This window comes from Rattus norvegicus, chromosome 11 (genome assembly GCF_036323735.1).
Source record: "Rattus norvegicus strain BN/NHsdMcwi chromosome 11, GRCr8, whole genome shotgun sequence".
Taxonomy (NCBI): Eukaryota; Metazoa; Chordata; class Mammalia; order Rodentia; family Muridae; genus Rattus; species Rattus norvegicus.
This window is the reverse complement of record NC_086029.1, coordinates 71,831,523-71,843,289: the sequence shown is the minus strand read 5'-3', so window position 1 is coordinate 71,843,289 and position 11,767 is coordinate 71,831,523. Positions and strand designations below refer to the sequence as shown.

At 40.8% G+C, this 11,767-nt stretch overlaps 1 long non-coding RNA gene across 1 annotated transcript in view; it reads left to right on the top strand.

Moving 5' to 3' along the window:
- Positions 1 to 838: 838 nt before the first annotated feature.
- The window catches only part of LOC134481071 (uncharacterized), a 58,078-nt gene continuing 47,149 nt past the window's right edge, over positions 839 to 11,767 (top strand). The window contains exons 1-2 of the long non-coding RNA XR_010056283.1: positions 839 to 935; positions 4,575 to 4,697. This is a non-coding gene — a long non-coding RNA (uncharacterized LOC134481071). The remainder of the gene's footprint in view (positions 936 to 4,574; positions 4,698 to 11,767) is intronic.

Here is an 11,767-nt window from a genome sequence, read left to right as displayed (position 1 = left end):
ATTCGGAGGCAGTACTCAACTATTTTATGGTTTTGTTCTAGGAATTCAATGGTACTTTATTCAATAAATTATAATAAATCACTGTAATACTTCCATCCTAAGTGTTACATGGTTGGTAAGGGAGTCCTTTTGTGTTGAGCACTGTGTCTTTTGGACAGGTCTTGATTATTTTATCAGTCACTTTGAATCACAGAAATATGTTCTGAACTCATCTTGTATTTTCTCTGCATCAGCTCTGGAATAAGACTTGGTCCTTTCCCATGAGGAATGATACTTAAATATAGCTAACAATTTTAGTTTAAAATATAAGTTTTAAGAGCTCCTTGGTACTTTTTCTGTTATGGCTAGGGGTTGGTGGGCAAATGGTTAAAGGGCAGGCATTTTATTCTAAATCTTTTTGTTTTTTTGAGCTGGGGACCGAACCCAGGGCCTTGCGCTAGCTAGGCAAGAGCTCTACCGCTGAGCTAAATCCCCAACCCTATATTCTAAATCTTAACACAGGTATAAATTGCAGCAACATTTCTTCTATGTTAAAATCTAACATGCATCAAACTCTTAATAGTAGCTTCTGCTTCTAGTAGGATGGAAGGAAAATAAAGAATTCTACATTAATTACTCACACTGATTATAAGGCAGCCACCAGCTTAGAAAACCATCAATATGTAAAAATATTCTTTCTGAAAATCAAGAAAATAAGCAATTTGCCACAAAGCTCATATCATTATAACTTCATGCAGAATCAGTCAAGTGATTTTAGGAGAATGTTGAATAATATCACAAACAAATTTGATATATTTATTCTCTTATTATCTAAACTATATACTCTTTTCTTTTCACTAGGTTGTGATGAAACTTTACAAGAGAGAATGAGTAAAAGTATATTTTAATTTTCATTCTTATTACGCAGTATTGGAGATTGAACGTATGCATGCTAGGTAAGTAATCTACCATTGGAATTACTTTAATCATGGAAAGCGAAGGGTGTTTTTATCCCAGCCCTTATTTTAATTTTTATAGATATATGATAGGTGAAGCGAAATCCTCACTGGTATTTTTACACCTCAGTGGTTGAGTTGGAAGAGGATCTGTGAGTCTGGGAGCAGGCTACCTCTCCTTGTATTTTCTCATGTATCTACATTTTAGCAGTATAACATATTTCCCTCAGTCTGAAAACTTAATGATCTCAAATACAAAACTATTTTACCTGTGACTATGATGCACAGATAACATTTTGAAGGTAGCATGCTGTTTTAATTCATGCCCAATTCTGCCTCTATTATCCTGGAACAAGCCCTCCCTTTGCCACCTTCTAGGTTTGCACTCTTAGGAGTTTAATTGCCCTTACTAGTCCTGCCTTCTCATATGTGAAAGAAGGTAATGTCCCAAAGGAAGACCTACAACAAAAGGTCATCGTAAAGACAGGATGAGAGAATTCTTGGAAAATGTATAGAGCAATGACTGATATTCAATAGTGTCAGCTAATGAAAAGTTGTCTAAAGGTTGAGGAGAATGTCATTTCTGTATCTCAAATGGATATTTTCCTTTCTGCATCTCCTATATTACAACCCCATATTTTTTCCCTATGAACAAACACATGTGATTCAACAGGGTATCTTTCTAAGACTATAGAACGTGAGTTTTATTAGGAAGTTTAACCTAATAACTTCTAATAAGCCGGAGTTTATAAGGAAGCTGCCCTAGGAGTTTGAGGGTGCTGTTGTCAGCTCTCCAAACTCATCGTCTGTTCCAGTATCTTCCACTCTGACATCGCTAGGAAAGCCTTGAATCCTAAGAGCCCTTGCCCCAGAAAACAGACTCAACATTTTTTTTGAGCACTAGATAAACAGAAAAGGACGAATAAACACACTTGCAACAGTGTTGTCTCAGACCTTCCGAGGGTTACACAGGCTCCCAGTGATTCCTTCTTAGGCTTACGATTGCGGTCCTGGGGGCACTTAAGTTAGGACAAAACAACATAGATGGTTAACATTTTAAAGAAAGCAGAAGATAGTCGCCATCTTCTATGATTCAGGCTTCCTGCTTTCCCTTTTAATTCTCTAATTGGCCTTTCTTCTAAGAGGGACTGGTTTCTTTGTTTGGCAGGCCTTGGCTGGCATCTGTGTAGTTTCTGCAAGGCTGGGCTAGGAGGTTTGCCTCTTCTAGGAGTTCTAGGGGATTCTCTGTCACCTTCCAGGGTTTCTTTTAATGCTATCGAGGGTTTAGTGAACCTAGGTCAAGGGTGGTGAATGAAGAAGGAAGGACCCTGGGACTCCTTTATTTCAGAGCAATTACATCACTCACTCTGGTTAGCCTCCCAGGGTGACATGTGAGGTTGTGGATGAAGCAATAGGTACCACAGCACGTCACAAGTCCCCTGCCATCTGCACAACTCACCTCCTGTAAAGTTTCAGACTAGCTCTTGGGAGCATCTCCCCGTCTTTTTCTTGCTAAATTGGTTAGTCTAAAGGTTCTACCTGAGCTGGAAAAGAAGGTTCTGGAAGACAATAAGCATACAGGAAGAGGTGGGAAAACAGCGTGAAATGCCATTCCCTAGGGGCTCCACTACAATGTGACTTAAACAAAGAGCATAAGGACAAAAAAAGTGGTTATATGATCATCATAAGAAGCAATTTATAACAATTACCTCTTTAGGGAGGACTATTTCCATCTTGCCCCAAGGAAGCCTCAGGTGTTTGTTTCAATGGATAAAACCAATGCTAAAAAGTCTTTTTAAAAGCAGGTCACCAACTGGGTTTAGTTTTACACATTACTGCTAAGGCATCTCTGCTCCATTGGTGCCCCCCCCCTACTATTTCTATACCTCCCAGCTCTGTCAGCCATGGTTCAAAAGCCTCACATTCCCATTTCCCTCTAGAAGCTTAATGTTTTTACAGACTAGACACATGGCTGCCTTCGCTTGTCTGGCAGCTTGTTTACTGGCTATGATTGCTTATCTGACTTCTGCTATCGGCCTATATTCCCCCTGCCTTCGGGTTTTCGTGGCTGTTCCAGGTCTGCGATTTTCGTCCTTGAGTTCAGTGGTTTGCCAATGATCTAATTCAGCCGACTGTCTGCCTCTGGCTTCTTAATTAGCTCCCAAGGGGTTTTCCTTAAAAGTCCTTCTGGATCATTTTGAAAGGGGCATTTCTGATGCAGAAAAGCTCTTTTCCGTCAGAAGGCATAGCTTAGAGCTTGCTTTGCTCATTCCACACACAGGCCACCAAGGCCCTCGATTATGAAGACATGCTACAAAGGAGATCAAGGCAGAAATAATTTCTCTTTATGCCTTTGTTTACTCAATGGGATTATATGGCCACCCATTATACTTAAAACTGGCAGGGCTACAGTGACAAATATGTTTCCATTCCTATCTTGGAGGTCTTACAGTCCAGGGCAATATATCTTAAATTTCATTGTGCATAAAAATTACCCAGGGAGCTTATTAAAAGCCAGATATAAATGTTCTGTAACTGAGGAGTTCCATAGTATAGAATAATGTATCCTTAGCCTTGGTAATTTTTGATAAACACCCTAGAAAAATGAACTAAGTGGCCATGGGCATACTTTGAGAAACAGATTCTTTAAGTTTATATCACAAACCGTGTTAGATAAGCAACACTGGAAATCAGTTGGAAAACCACAGATGCCTGTTTATTCTAGATGTTTAATAATTCTAAAGAATATGTGGAGATCATGTCCCATCTGTATTGTTCAGTTTACTTCATATGCTTTTCTTCTGCTTTTGTTATAGGGGTGATCAATATGTGTCTTTTTTTTTAAGTGATGGAGAAACTAAAACTATAGCTCGCTCAGTGATGACTTGTGTACATTGAGTTGGAGTGCAGTTTTATTTATGTGGTATTGACTTAATTAATTGATGTGAAAAGACCTATCCCACTCTGGGTGGCATCATTCCCTAGGTGAAAGGGGTTTTTGGATTGCATGAGAGAAGAGAAATTGATCTGAGTACAAGCAATCAATCGAGTAAGAATTTATGCATTACTTTCTCTCTGCTCTTGATTGTAGATATAATATGTCTCACAGCTTAAAGTTTCAGCCTTGACTTTCCCAAAATTATGGATTATAACCTGAAATTTTGAGCTAAAAGAAACCTCTTTTTTCTGGAACAAAAGAAAGAAAATTAAAAAAAAAAAAGCTATCATTAGGTCTGCCTTATTTCAATCAACAAGTTGAAAATAGCAGCCAGTCTGTAGCAAGTAGGACCATTACCTTCACAATAATCCAAATATTCTTCTCCTGTTCAGAGATGTCTCTAGGCCTCTATATGCCCTGATTGCCTAGTGATACAGGAATATTAAGTATGGTGAAGGTCAGAGGTGAGTCAAGCCATGGGCAAGCCATAAGAACTCGAAACTCTAGATTTCCAGATGATGCTGTGATGAGGATCACTGTCAGGGGAGGTTGCTGGAATGTGTTGAAGGCACAGTAGGAGATAGATACTTTTCAAATTGAGTCCATAGAAATGCGGGCTCATATATTCCGATTCTCCTCTGGAATCCTAACCCCAAGCTTTTTTTCTTGCTTTTATTTCCTCTCGGAAAAAAATACTCAAGATGAAATTCTGTCTACTTGAAGTGACAAGTGCCCCTTTAAACCATCTGTGGTTGTCTAAATCCATTCATCTCCAGTGGGGAGCCTGTGGATCTTCTGTGACTTTCTGTTGCTATCTAAATTAGGTGGGTATTGAAATATTTTTAAAAATTAAAGATCTTGGGTGTTCCATGTAATAGGCAGATTCCTAAAAAATCCCCTCTCCAAAAGGACATTTACCACCAATTCTTTTCTTTCAGCCTCATATTTCACCACAACTTTCAATGTCTTTTGATCCTTATTTCCTAGTGAAAACTTTAAAACTTACTTGCTGTCTCTGTTGCACATCAGGAAGATACTGTATCAACAAACAAGTCAAACTCAAGGTAGGTACCCCAAATATTTGGAGAGAGGAAGTAGGAAAAAAACACCCATCGATGTCCTAGGTTAATATCATCTCAACTCTTGAGATGGGTTTACAATAGAATCTTGAAGAGCAAAATTTGTTGCCCTGAGTTCCTGCTTCACCTATTTCTCTGAGTGTTGCAAGCACTTGTGTGTTAATAACACTTTGGGTCTGATTCAAGCATCCTCTCAATTCTAGAAGATATACAGATGCTGTCTTTTTTTCCCTATGAGAAGAAATGGAAAATTCTTGCTATGGTATAACATGTGAAGGCTTAGATTCCATAGACTCTGGTCAATGTGAACTTGCTTGACCTTGGTTTCTTAAGCTATAAGATGAAGCTCATATTGATCCCTCTTTCTCAAACAAATAAGAAAACTCACATGAAATTATCATCATGACCTGGGCCCACAGAAAACTTGTAGTCACTATTAAATCTTATCATCACTATTACTATTAATTACTTATTAGTTTCAAGACCATCTATAGTTTTATTGGCATCAGAATTTTTAGGGAAAAAACTCCTTTCTAATTTTATCAGCAAACAAGGTGTCATCCAGTGTGATTTCAACACGCATGAGGCAGAGGCCTTGTCAGTCCAAGGCTAGCCTAGGTTGGTTACTGTCCTAATTTTATATCCGTTGCTATGATAAAGAAAAAGAAATCCAGCCCCAAAGCAACTTCAGGGAGGTGCCACAACGCACACAACTTTGCATTTGACCTTCATGGCGTTAGGGAATGAAGAAAGGATAGACACAAGGCAAGGCTGGAACAGGATGGGTAGTGCACCTGGATAGTGACACATCAGCAGCCTGGAAACAAGGCTTGCTTATCATATGCAGCTAAAGAAGGAAACAGGTTAGCTAATCTCCACAGTGGGCTCTCAGACACAGTCTCAGGCTGCTCAGGAGGAGGAAGCTATGGTTGGTACTTGCTGTGAGTACTGTCAAAATTCATCCCACAATGCCTGGCTCTCCGAAAGCCTTGCCAGCCCCATGGATCTGAGGCACTGAGGTACACATGGTCATGCTCAGGTCACCTCATGGTCAGGTGTCGAGGCAGGATCTTACAGCATCACATCCACAGTCAAGAGTCAAGAGAGATGGGTGTGCATACACTGCTTGCTTGCTTTTACCCACCTTTCTCCTATATAGTACAGGACATCCTATTTAGGAAGTGGTGCCACTTGCAATGTGCTGAGTCTTCCTACATCAACAAACAGTCAAGACCATGATCCTCTGAGATGGTCCCTGACCAACCTGATGAAGACAATCATTCATTTGATACCATTGCCCCAGGTGATTATGTGTTATGGGAAGTTGACATTTTTCTTTTAAAAAATTTACTTTTCTTTTTTTTTAGTTATTTGCTTTATATCCCACTCACTATTCCCCTTCCGGTCACCCCCTCCCACAATCCTCCTATCCCCCTTCCATTCTCCTCTGAGTGTGTGGGGGGGCCGCCATAGCTATTCTCCTACCCTGGCACAAGTCTCTGTGAGGCTAGACATGTTTCCACTCCCACTGAAGCCAGACAAGGTAGCTCAGCTAGAAGAACATATCCCACAGACAGGCAACAGCTTTGGGGATAGCCTCAACTCCTGTTGTTCAGGATCCACATGAAGACCAAGCTGCACATCTGCTATGTACGTGTAGGGAGACCTAGGTCCAGCCTGTGAATGCTCTTTGGTTGGTGGTTCAGACTCTGAGAGCTTCAAGGGTCCTGGTTAGTTGACTCTGTTGGTTTTCCTTTGGAACTCCTATCCCCTTTAGGACCTGCAATCCTTCCTCCTATTGTTCCATAAGACTCCCCAAGCTCTATCCATTGTGACTGTGGATGTCTGTATCTATCTGACTCAGTTGCTGGGTTGAGCCTCTCTGAGGACAACATGCTCCTGTCTATACATCTCAGAATCTGCAGGTCTCACAAGTCAACATTTTAAACATTATGATTACATAGTTAACTGGAGGTCAGCATGACACGTATAGCAAGTATGTACCTAAACCAACAAACAAACAAAACGCAAACAAACAAGCAGAAGATTAAGACAGTGTGGGGCTCAATACATGCTCTTGCCTAAAGGAATATGACTGGTTTTTGACAGTTTAGCTGCTGGACGTCTTGGGAAGCCGTGTTTTCTTTCACATTTATTCACTCAGCAAGCTGTATTTTGTAGATATGATATGAATTATATCCTAATAAGTTAAACACACAACAGTGGCGTGTACTCTCCTATCTTCAAGACACTAAGACAGATTAAAAAGACCTAAGATGAAGCAAGAACAGTTCTGGCCCCAGGATGTAAGCATGAGTAGTCAAAGATTAGTCTACGTCCTGACTCACACTGTCAAACACATCAAGAGCTGACTTCTGTTCTCACACTACTAAGGACTGGATGAGTCCTGGGTCAGGAATGAAACTCAAGATCTCCTGTGACCCTCTGACATAGCTTCTTATTACCGTGGATCCAGGACAATCTTTGGACAATCTTTTTTTCTTGGCTGGACTGGGGACAGGCTGGACACTGTCTTACAATGGTCTGCTTACTAAGGGGTTGGGGATAGGTACTGCAGGAATGGAGACAGTTGAGACGAGACAATGAGCAAGTGTTTTCTGAGCATGTTGTCCACGTTGGAGGAGTGAGGTAGAGAGGAGGAAGTAAATTTTCTGTCACATGAGTGACATCACAGAATGTGTTCCATTCCTGTGATACCGGGAAGCTGTGTAGAGAACCCCCAGTCAGTCAGACTATACTGGGGCTTAAAACTAATGAAGTCTGAGAATTTTTCTATTTCACCTTGATTTTTGTTTGTTTATTAGAAGAAAGAAAACAGTAATTTTCAGTGCAAGGACAATAAAGTACAGTCGGAGCAAAACAACTGGGGCAGCAAAGATGAGTTTTTATAACAAATATTCTGGTATTGTGGCTTCATTCAATGGAATCATTCCAATTGGAATAAAGCAAACAACAAAAACAACGACGAAATAAGTTGACTATTTAAGCTAAAGAGGTTTTTGACTAGGATGAAATGACTCTTTTTAACAGGGAGGAAAGGGTCTGTAATACAGCAGAGGACCACAGAGATGGTTGTAGGTTGGGAAATATGGTTGTCAGACAGGTATACTCTTGGGTCTCTGTGAGTTTGGATATGTTTATAATTTCTTTGTTTTCTGGTTTATCCAGCACCTGCTAAGAAAACCATACAACTTTTAAGATATTATTAAGCATAAAAATGTAATCACATAGCTCTTAGATTTCTTTGGATGATTTGGTGGATCTTCATCCCGAGTTTCAACCAGGTTATTGGCATGAAGTTTTTAAGCAATGTTAGGTATATTCCAAAAGGATCTCACCTTTTGTAACCCTGAACCTAAATTCTTCCAACAAGATATTGTCTTTGTTGGCTTATAAATCTTTTTATTTCATTTTATTTTATTTGTCACAAATCAATTTATTATCCAATACTTACTTAAATATTACCCTGTCCTTGGGAGATGTTATTTTCCATTTTATAGATTAGGAAAACACAAGTTCAAGGAGCTGAAGTACCCTGTATTGTACAGGATTAATGACATATCTGAAACTGTCTTGGTTGGGTTCCTATTTCTGTAATGAAACATCATGACTAAAAGCAAGTTGTAGAAGAGTTATTTTGCTTATGCTTCTATATTATTGTTCATCATCAAAGGCAATTAAAGCAGAAGTTTATACAGGGAAAAAAACCTGGAGGCAGGAGCTGATACAGAAGCCACGGAGGAGTGCTTCTCTGGCTTGCTTCTCCTTGACTTTCTGGAAAGCCTGCTTTCTTATAGAACCCAAGACCACCATGCCAGGGGAGGTAGTACCATACACAGTGAGCTGGGTTCTCCCACTTCAATCATCAATGGAGAAAATGCCCTGCAAATCTTGTCCACAGGTGAGAATATTTTCTCAGTTCTAGCTGAAGTTACCTCTTCTAAAATGACCTTAGCTTCTGTCCAGTTGATGTAAAACAATCAGCATAGGGACCCAGACAAATGTGTGTGTGTGTGTGTGTGTGTGTGTGTGTGTGTGTGTGTGTGTGTGTTAATACACATGTGCATAGAGGCCACAGGTCTATATCAGATGTCTTTCTCAACTGCTCTCCACCTTAGCTTTCGAAACAGGATGTGTCATTGGACCTAGATTCTTCTGTTTCCTCTAGACTGGCAAGGCTGCAAGCACCCAAGAACTACTATCTGTATCTACTCCAGGGCTGGGATTACAGACATTTCAAGTATAATGGAATTTAAAGTCACCATGGCAACATAATCTCGGACTGATAATGAGTATGTTTCTGAAAAGTCTTAACTGAGGAAGATAGATATCCTGGGGTGTGAGTGGCACTGTGTCTATGGGCTAGAAGCCCTGATCTAAAGAAAAGGAGAAAGAAAGCAAAGGACCAGTATTTGCTGAATATAGATACCATGTGACCTATGACCTTACTCTCCTAATGGCGTGCCTTCCCAGTGTGACTGGTGACTGACTGTGTCATCAAACCATGAGCCATAATAAACCTTTCCCTACTTTTAAATTTTGCTTTTGTCCAATATTTTGTGGCAGTAGTGAGAATTGTCACCAATGGGAATACTTTGTTCCCAGGGTCAGCTCCATCCTTTTTGCTCTCCCTGACTCATGCTCTACCGGCCCTCACTCATGTAGACATGTCGTCAATCACTTTGCAGCATCAGAACCTATGTCTGCCAGTCACTGAGCCCCTGGACCATGGACAGTTTTCCCAGCCTTAGCATCCTTCTCCAGTCAGCCTCTAATCTAAATGCTTGATCTGTGCTGTTCACTCTCTCTAATTTTATCATAAACCCATGGTCTCCAGGTTGCCTCATGGGAGAAGATGTAGAAAGAGAAGAGAAGATATTAAAGTGTCTGATTGTAGAATCATCTAAATTGAGATGAAGTTGAGCGAAAGAAGGGACGGCCGGTGGAACTGAAACAGAAAGGCGTAAGGGGTGAAGGGTTTGGGGCAGGGCTAGGGAGATTGCTCAGCCAGCAATCGTGAGGAGAGACTGGGTTTGATTTCCAGCACTTATGTAATAAAGTGGGCACAGTGACATGCACCCATAGTCCCAGCTAGGGGCAGTTTGGAACAGGAAATCCAGTGGGCTTCTTGGCCATCTATCTAAACTGATGGCTGCAGGTTCAGTGACAGACCCTACATTCAAAAGTAAGATGGATAGAAATTAAGGAAGACACCAATCTTGACCTCGTGTCTTAGTCAAGGTTTCTATTCCTGCACAAGGCCAAGAAGCAAGTTGGGGAGGAAAGGGTTTATTCAGCTTACACTTCTACATTGCTGTTCATCAACAAAGGAAGTCAGGACTGGAACTCAAGCAGGTCAGGAAGCAGGAGCTGATGCAGAGGCCATGGAGGGATGTTTCTTACTGGCTTGCTTCCCCTGGCTTGCTCAGCTTGCTCTCTTATAGAACCCAAGACCACCAACCCAGGGACAGCACCAGCTGGGTCCTCCCTCCCTTGATCACTAATTGAGAAAATGCCTCACAGCTGGATCTCATGCAGGCATTTCCACAACTGAGGCTCCTTTTTCTGTGATAACTCCAGCTTGTGTCAAGTTGACACACAAAACCAGTCAGTACACCTCGGATCCTTACAGGCATTCACACTGGGCATTCACACCCTCACAAATATGAACTCACACACGTATACCTGTGCACAAACACATTAACTTCATACACAAATACACACACACACACACACACACACACAAGCTGTTGAGTTCGTTAAGAGATGATGAAAAGGTCGAGTAGGGGGTGTATTGGAAAAAAAGAAACTAAACTGAACATAGGTGAGCGACTCTTCGGATATGGAAACTTTGGAGGGTACAAATAGCCATCAGGAAGAGAATCAATGAAACAAAGGGAAGGGAACTTGGAAACAGATAGCTCCATAGATCCCAGGGATAGGACAGGAATAAAATTTGATCTCATATTAAATCCAGACTGGTTGGATTTGACTGTTGTATACACCAGTCGTATTGTTGTGAAAACAAAACAAAACACCTTCCAGAAGCAACTTCATGAAAGGAGGAAGATTTTATGTTGACTTATAGTTCAAAGGATATGGTCCATCATGCTAAAGGTATATGGCTTTGGGCCGGGGCAGAAGGCAGCTGGTCACATTGTGACCACAGTCAGGAAGTAGATCAATGAATACTGATGCTCGCCTTACATTCTTCCTTTTATTTAGGCTGGGACTCCAGCCCAGGGTAGGCTCACTTGCAGGGAGGAGTTTCCCACCTCAATTAACCTAATCTAGATAATTCCCCCACAGACAAGCCCAGATTTTTGTCTCTATGCTGGTTCTAAACCTCGTCAAGTTGATAATCTGATTAACTATCACATTGGCCATTAAGATTTCCATAAGTAAATTATCCACAATTAATTAACAATGTTAATAATATTATTTTAATAATTATTAATTATTCCCACACGCAGTAACAACTTCACAAGTGCTTAACCCAAGCTTAAAGAGGTCAGTGAAGTATAATAACCTAGAAATTAACTAGGAAAGAGGCAGGGGAGATCAGAAAAAGGAAGAAGTGAAAAGAAGACATTTAAAACATCACATCCTTATGTTCAGGAAGCCCCTGGCTCAGGGTGTGGGCCTGAGAACTAAAACAAAGACAAAAGCAAACACAGCGTGTTGCCTGGGGAGACAAGTCCCTGACAGATTCAGGAAGCTTCTTCATGTGGATGATGATGTAAAACTGATTTGAGATGCCTTAGACTCAGTTAACACCTTGGCTGTGGTAGAGT